We start from the raw sequence: 7,819 nt of genomic DNA on the forward strand, positions 1-7,819 counted from the left end.
TGAATCTAAGTGATGTGAGGAGATTAGATCTCCCACACGCCAAGACAGGTGGCAAGAGGGGCAGCAGCGGGGAGAGAACAAGCAAATCAGCACTGCAGCGTCGGATGGGCCAGCGCTGTGTTTAGAAATACGGAAGAAGAGAAAGGCATCAATGGCAGACGGCATGCGGGGGCAAGAGGAGCCGGCACGGCGGCGCGCACGGAAGAAGGCGAAAGAGGAATCACCGTGGAACGTAACGGTCCCGGCCGGGCCTCCGCGGCCGCGCTCGAAGGTCATAGGAAACAGCGGGGATGGCGGGGTACGAAGCTGGCGACTGCGCAGCTGTGTTTAGAAAATGCACAAAACATAGAAATGCATTTGGAATGACCAGGGGGGATCGCTGGGTATCTGGACGAAGTCCGATGACCGGCACAAAAACAATGCGGATCGGTGCTAACGGAGAAAGTAAATGAGCAGAGGATTAACGGCAGGAAGTAGATTTGCAAGGATTGACGGGCGCCTCTGGCACTATATAAGGAGGGCCCCTGGAGCAAATCGGGACCGAGTCTTCTCGGGAAGCTGGAAGAGTTCAGTGAAAGACCCCCGTGGGTAAGTCTGACATTCAAGTAGGAAAGTTTCCTTAGAAGGATTAGAAGTGCAGGCTGAAGGACCCCCAGTGGGTAAGTCCGACGGTCTTAAGTGCGGGCTTTTAAGCGAGTGAGCAAGGATCTTCGATTAATATCTTAAGGACCCCCTGTGGGTAAGCCGGGCGACGGTACGCGAGTCAAGCAAGGAGCAAGGGGAAAGGATCAAGGATTCGCGGCAAACTGAGGCCCAAGGGTAAACGAGTCGGGTGGAGTTATTCCCGGACACAACAGGTGTCCTGGTGTAGTAGCGGCATCCGAGGGATAGCCAGCTCGGGAACTCAAGCCCAACAGTGAACAGAGAATCCTGATACAGGCGCTGGAGCGTATGCACAGTGTATCACCTGGAGTCAAAGGAGACGCGACGCCCAAACCTCTGGCCTACCTCTGGCCTTCGTGCCCTGATCCAGCCGCTAAGCAGCGAGAAGCATATCCTGCCCGGCGTATGCCTGTGAGGTGAGCCCCTCGGCCTGTTAACACGGATTAGGTGCCGGCCACGGCGAAAGGGCAAGTGCAGCGAGCCAAAGATTCTGAAGGTCCACGGCACCCATAAAGGAGGAGCAGCAACAGCAGAGGCGACGTCGAGGGAGCGACGGCGACAACGAGGAAGCAGCAGCATCGACGAGGGAGCATCAGCGTCAGAGGAGCTGCGATGACGGGAGCAGCGGCAGCAGAAGACCAGCGCAGAAGACGGCAGCGACAACACAGGCCCCGCAACCAGAGTCCGGGAGTCCGAACGAAGGGAACCGTGAGCCGTTTCGGTGCCAGGCACCAAGACCACACGACAAGGAAAGCTAACTTCGGGCGAAGCCGAAGTTGATATACCCTTGCAGTTCAGTCGCAGTCCGCTAGGTAGCGCCACGCATCTTATATTATTAGGTATATAGCGGATCGAATGAATTTTTGTACATAAGATATTTTTGTCAAATATAACATGTGTGGAAAGTCCCAAACCTCTAACTTAAAAAAACACCAAAGTTATGGCATTTCCGATCAATCAGTTATATGGCAGCTATAGGATATAGTCGACCGATCCCGGCCGTTCCTACTTATATACTGCCTGCAAAGGAAAGAAGGATGTGTGCAAAGTTTGAACATGATAGCTTTAAAACTGAGAGTCCAGTTTGCGTAGAAACAGACAGACGGACATGATCATATCGACTCAGGAGGTGATCCTGATCAACAATATATATACTTTATAGGGTGGGAGATGTCTCCTTCACTGCGTTGCACACTTTTGACCAAAATTATAATACAATCTGCAAGGGTATAAATATTCTTGTTCGGCACGTCCAAGAAAAACAAAAAAAAAAACGGTCAAGTTTATTTAAGATTATTACCGAACAAGAATATTTTTTATATGCAATTTTGTACACCTATGTATATAGCATATTTTTGTCACTAAAATTTATATCAGATATTTTGGTGATATATACATTTAAATTTAGAACAAGAATCTGAGTCAACCGAACAAATAAAATATAGAAACTTATAGGAGAATTACTATACATAAGTACAAGCACAAAACCAGACATTTGATGAAGTATTGATGAAGTTATAATAAAGGCTTAATCGATATTGTTAAAGTGGATTCAGATAAAAATTTAGCAGATATTGTTAATTGAGATTATTTTATCTCGTCGCGAAAACGAAAGGAAAACAAGGTGGCTGTAGTAATTAAATTAAATTGCGCAAAAAAAAAAAAACGACAACGAACGAAAAATGCGTGCACTCTTTTCAACGTTATAAATTCGATTATATTCAATCAACAAAAACTTAAGCCTAGCTTATCTAGTGCGGCGAAGCGGGGCGAATTCATGGGAGAGCGCAAGTGAGAGCTTTACTTGCGCTCCCGCTCCGCCCTAAACTAACTTATACTAGACTTCATAAAATTCCACTTAATTATCTACATTAATTATACACCGGCCCCGTTGAAGGCCTTCCTTAGGCTTCAACTATTGGCAACCTTGCCAGCTTGTGGACTGCTCTCCGAAATACTGCTCCTCTACTCGTCCTGACGTCGGCGACCCTGACCCTTCCGTCCGCGCCGGCGTGAGTCTCGACGACCCTGGCGCTGATCCACTGCTTGGGCGGCTGGTTGTCCTCGGCGACCAGAACCAGATCGCCCTTCCTGGCGTCATCCTGCTCCCGCTGCCACTTCGACCGCGCCTGTAGGCCCAAGACCAAAACATTTGCTTGATTGACGAGACAAGCCGCCATCGCCGCGGTGCTGGTGGGGCGATGTGCGGCCCGCATGTCAACAGGTGCCCGGGAGTCAACGCCTCGCCGTCGCTTGGGTCCTGACTGAGGGCGCCCAGGGGCCTCTAATTCAGGACGGCCTCGACTCCAACGAGGACGGTCTGCAGCTCCTCTGCGGTCAACTTTTCGCTGCCCACCGCTCGTAGGAGTAGGTGCTTTGCAGACTTCACACCTGCCTCCCATAGTCCGCCCATGTGCGGAGCCCGCGGCGGTATGAACGCAAATACGCATCCTTTTCTTGATGCGTATTGCCGCAGCTCGTCCGCTTCGCTCTCGATCTGGTGCCGCAGTGCCGCGAAGTGGCGACTCGCTCCGACGAAGTTCGTCGCGTTGTCGCAGTGCACGATCTGCGGACATCCTCGGCGCCCAACGAACCTTTGAAAAGCCAATAGAAAGGAATCAGTTGACAAATCGGAAACTACTTCTAAATGTACTGCTTTAGACGAAAAACAAACAAACAGGGCAATGTAGGACTTGTATGGTGGCCTACCATGAATTTTCAAGGTCGTCTCAATAGGGCCACAGAAATCCACGCCACATATGGAAAATGGGCGGAGAGCACGAACTCGAAAATTCGACTCGTGCAAGTATCGGACGTGGCTCCGAACAAATTGAGAGCGCTTCGTCAACAATACTGGAAACTTGGCATCGTATGAAATAGGAGCATTAGCTAGTCGCCCCCCGATCCGCAACAACGAAAAGGTAAGCCCAGCCTGAGAGGTTTCATGGACAAACGGACTTAGCTTCTGTAGGCTTGGGCTAACAACAAGATTTTTTCTAACATTTTTAATTTCCTCTTGATACTCGTGCTCTTGGACTATCTGGACAATTTGATTAAACGCGTCTCGATTTTTTACACTTCTTTATAAAGCGGACCATGTAAACGAACACTCGCAGCAGTTTTAAGTGAGAGGAAAATCCTTCTATTACTTCCAACAAATATGAGGTAGAGACCATTGCAGTCAGTCCGACCGCACTCTTCTTTGCTTCCATTTGCCAAATCTCTGGTGACGGATCAAACCGAGGGCTCGTTGGCCACTTGTCTTCCGGCTCCGTTAAAAACGATTGACCTGTGAACCAAATTGATTCTATCGTTTCCTTTACGTCTCCACCTCTTGACACAATATCTGCCGGGTTCTGTTTAGTTGGTACATGCCGCCACGTGCTATCCTCTGACCACTCTTGAATCTCAGCAACTCTATTTGATACGAACGTTGACAACGACGATGGATGGGAACGAATCCAATGAAGACAAACTTCCGAATCTGACCAATATACACTTCGTTCGATCGGTGCTTTGATAAGAGGTTTTATTTTGCTACAGAGGTCCGCGAGAAGGTGAGCGGCACATAACTCAAGACGGGGGAGCGTCTTTGTCTTGAGCGGCGCTACTTTCGACTTTGCAGTCAACAATGAGACTTTACTACCTTCTACAGATTTGCAACGGATATAGACGCAGGCTCCATAGGCTCTCATCGATGCGTCAGAAAAGGCATGAATTTCAATTGGTGACATTGGCTCACTCATCACAAATCTCGGTATTGAGATCTCTTCTAACTGTGACAAGGCAAGCTGAATCTTGTTCCATGCGGTTTCCAAGTGCAGTGGAATGGACTCATCCCAATCTAGCTTATTGAGCCAAAGTTCCTGTAACAGGATCTTTCCTTTAATAAGGATCGGGCTTAATAAGCCAAGAGGGTCGAAAAACTTTGACGTCACCGAAAGAATATTCAGCTTAGTCGCCCTTTGACCGTTGATCAGTAACTTCAGGCGAGTTTGAAAACCACTTGCTCAATTCAAACCCAGCGTTTTGAAGAACCTGAGTTACTTCAGACTTAATTGTCTTTAGCTCCTCCACGCAACCAGCACCCGTTAACATGTCGTCGACGTAAAAGTCAGACCCAATAACTTTAGCAGCTCGAGGGAATGTATTTTTCGCGGATTCACTCAACCTCTTCAAACACCTTATGGCCAGGAATGGGGCTGGTGCAGTGCCATAAGTAACGGTGTTGAGCTTGCACAATTTCAAGGACTCAGACGGGTCTTTTCTCCACACTATCAACTGGTATCGTCGATCTGCTTCATTTACCATCACTTGACGATACATCTTTTTTATGTCGGCTACCAGAGCGAATTTGTTTAGCCGAAATCTAAGAAGAGTTGAGTAAAGCTCTTCCTGAATTGTTGGAACCAACCATGAACAACTCATTTAAACACATCTGTGTGGATGTCTTGCAGGACGCATCGAAAACGACTCGAAGGTTGGTCGTTGTACTTTGCGGCCGCAAGACACACTGGTGGGGTATGACGTAGTGTGGAGAAGCAAGAACGTCACTGCTTGCAGGAAACATATGGCCTAGGGATTCGTATTCTTCCATAAATTCCATATACATTTTCTTTAAGTTCGGATCTCGAGATAATCTTCTCTCGAGCGACAGAAATCGGCGTTTGGCTATCTCGAATGAATTTCCCAAAACGCTTGGATCCGATTTAAATGGAAGTTTCACTTCAAATCGACCTGAAGGCAGTATTCTTGTAGTCTTCCGATAATGTTCCTCACATAGCTCTTGTTCTGGCGACAATATCTTTTTAGAAGATGGAACTTCTTCCAACGACCAGAATTTTTTCTAGTTTTTGTCTATTGACTCTACGCAATTCAGACTAGAGACCGGCTGTTGAGGAGTTGAGGAATTTGCCAGATATTTTCCCGATACTATCCACCCAAGGAGAGTTTTTTGAAGGATGGGATGGTTCGGACCTTGTTTTATTTGGCCAACGGACAACAGTTCGAAAAATGACTCAGCTCCAATTAGCATATCTATCCGCTGAGGTTTGTAAAAATATGGATTCGCTAACGGCAAGTTCTTTGGTAGGGTTCAATCTTTTACGTTCACTGACTGGTCAGGGTGATAGCCTGAAATGGTTTTCAAAACCCAAAAGTCGAACGGAAACTCGCTACCATTGACTCTTGACTTCACCACGGTGTGTATCTTTTTCTTTACTTGTGAATTAGTTTGACCAATTCCAAGCAAGTTGATGCACGATTCCTCCCTACGGATCTGTAAGCGTTGAGCAAGATCTTCTGTAATAAAATTCATTTGTGACCCTGAGTCAAGTAATGCTCGGGCCAAGATGTACTCGCCATTTTTTGTTCGTACGCTTACGATCGACGTTGCTAACAAAACCCTTTCTACAGACGACGCATGCAAAGCATGTGAAGTAGAAGGGCCATCATTCGTTAACTCTGGAGGAGGATTTTGTGTGGGTGGTGGTAATGCTAAGCTATTTTCGGTCACTGTAAATCGGTGCAAAAGTATATGGTGTGATCTTGAACAGATTTGGCACCTGGTCGATTTACAATTCGCTACCGTGTGACCTTTTCGCAGACAATTTAAACGTAGGCTGACTTAACAAACTCAAACCTTTGCATTACAGCAAGGCGAGCGAACGGACTGCACTGGGCCAAAAAATGGTTGTTCGCGTTACAATAACTGCAAGCTGGTTTGGCGTTGGTAGAAGAACAAGCCAACGAAGTTCTATTCAGTTGCTTGCCGAACCCAGTTCTTTCTTGTTTTGGTTTGCCAGTCTCTTCAGCGGACAGATGCTGGTATCTACGATTTAGTATTTTTTCGAAATCGGACCACAGCGGCAATTCCTCATAATCCAGTGACTCTTCCCATTTTTGCTTGGCCACTGGATCCACTCTACTCAAAACTAAATGAATAATCATTGAGTTTGCAATTTTAGTATCATCTCCTATGGATAATGAGACTGGACGATGAGACCCCTCAACGACGACGCAGACGGCAGGGAAATTTTCGGAAGGCTGAACAGTTGACGTATTTGGTTCGCAAAGATGAGACATTCGTTATCATAAACTCTTTTTAGACTAGCGATAGCTTTGTCGTAATTACTCTCGGTGACCTGGAATGCCTTGACAGTTCCTAAGGCTTCACCAGAGAGGCAAGAAATTAAATGATTGAATTTCTCGATAACTGGAATGTTCACATCTTTGTCAACTAATGTCTCGAAAAGACTTATGAAATTTTTAAAATCCGAATAATTTCCACTGAATTTTGGCAATGCCAAACTAGGAAGTCGAGCTCGAGTTGGGGCTGCAGAAATTGCAGTAGCTGAACGGGAGTCTTCAGCTGAATTAAAGGCATTACATAAGGACATGATCCTTGCCTTGGTAGTTATTTCTAATTCTTCCAACTCGGCTCCGAAGTCATCCAATTCATCTATTTGCTCGATCTGGTCTTGCAACTCATTTTCTTTAGAAATTGCCTCATCTAAAACCTGAAGCCTGCACTCTAGGTCGGTTTTATTTAGAGGAAGTGATCCATCTTCCAAACGTTCCTCCAACCGGCGAATGCTTTTAATTTTGACATTTAATCTTCTCTTTAAGTCAATAAGAGTTGTGGAATTAAGTTTTTGTTTAGTACTTTCCATTTTAAAAAAATTTGTTTTTTCAATACAAAAAACGAAAACAATGCAAATTTAAGATTTAATAATTTATTTAAATTTTTTGTTAAAGTAATTTTATTAATTTATCTAAATTTTTTATTAATTTTAAAATATTAATATCAAAAATTTACTAAAATAAATAACATTTAGAAATTTATTTAAAAATTTATTGAATTTAATTCAACAACAAAAAATGCGAAAACGAAAATAATTAATTAATCTTATTTAAATATAATAAATAATTTATTAAATTTAACCAAAAAAAAAATACAAAATCTAAATTGATTAATTAATTGATAACGAATTATTGATAGTCGAGGCACAGAGTATCCAAAAAAAATCCAATGACACTGAAACCAATATGCCCGACCAAATTGTAGGGGAGCGCGTCACTTGGCGGACCGCTAAACTATACGCTCCAAAAAGTGCAAATACATACATACATACAGCAGCGGATAACGGTGGAAAAC

The sequence above is a fragment of the Drosophila ananassae genome (assembly GCF_017639315.1).
Source record: "Drosophila ananassae strain 14024-0371.13 chromosome Y unlocalized genomic scaffold, ASM1763931v2 tig00000144, whole genome shotgun sequence".
NCBI classification, from domain to species: domain Eukaryota; kingdom Metazoa; phylum Arthropoda; class Insecta; order Diptera; family Drosophilidae; genus Drosophila; species Drosophila ananassae.